Source organism: Gekko japonicus, unplaced genomic scaffold, assembly GCF_001447785.1.
Source record: "Gekko japonicus isolate JY-2015 unplaced genomic scaffold, Gekko_japonicus_V1.1 scaffold2874, whole genome shotgun sequence".
In the NCBI taxonomy this organism is placed as follows: Eukaryota; Metazoa; Chordata; class Lepidosauria; order Squamata; family Gekkonidae; genus Gekko; species Gekko japonicus.
The window spans coordinates 32782-33529 of record NW_015176063.1 but is presented as its reverse complement, the minus strand read 5'-3'; positions in this window follow the sequence as shown (position 1 = coordinate 33529).

Genomic DNA, 748 nt, shown 5'->3' with positions numbered 1-748 from the left:
TGGAGCTCTCGGCCTGGGCCGCCGGGGCAGGGAAAGCTGGAGGAGGCCGGCCGGCTGGCCTCGGAAGGGGCCGGGGAAACGCGAGGGCTCCCCGGCGTTTGGCTTCCAGTTCCAGGCGCGGCTCTGGCGTCGCGGGCGGCAAAGCGAAGGGAATGAAAGGGGCCTGACTTCCAAGCAGACCTGCTTCGGATCGGTGCCCTGGGAAAGGGGGCCCTCGGCCGGGTTAGGGAGGAAGTCTGGAAGGGCCCCGGCGCCTGGGTGGTTTTGTGCCTGGTCGGGGCGCCCGTCTGGGGGGTGTGCTCGAAAGGGAACGCGAGGAGAGAGGGGGCCCTCTCGGGTGGCAGAAGCCCCTTTTTTCCTTTTTTTTTTAAACCCCCCCCCCCCCCCGGCCGCTCCTCGGGAGGGACATCCGCCGCCTCTCCCTCTCCCGTCCGTCCTTTCCCGTCCCCCCTGCGCGCCCGTCCTCCACGCTCCTACTCGGGAGGAGTCCCTCTCCTTCCCAGCCAGGGCCATTCGCGCGCCGGTGAAACGGGCGTTTCGCCCCAAGAAATACCGCGCTGCCGCCGGCTCCTCTGCCTCTGCCTCCGAGAAGCTTCGGCATCAGGGCCGGCGACTATGAGGCATATCCCCACCCCACCCCGCCCCCCACAGCCGAAGCCGAGCGGTCTGAAGTCCTGCGGATTTCCGCGCCGGAGATGGGCAGCCCGTCCCTCCGTCCCCGAAGCCTCTGGCAGGAAGAGCCTCAGAG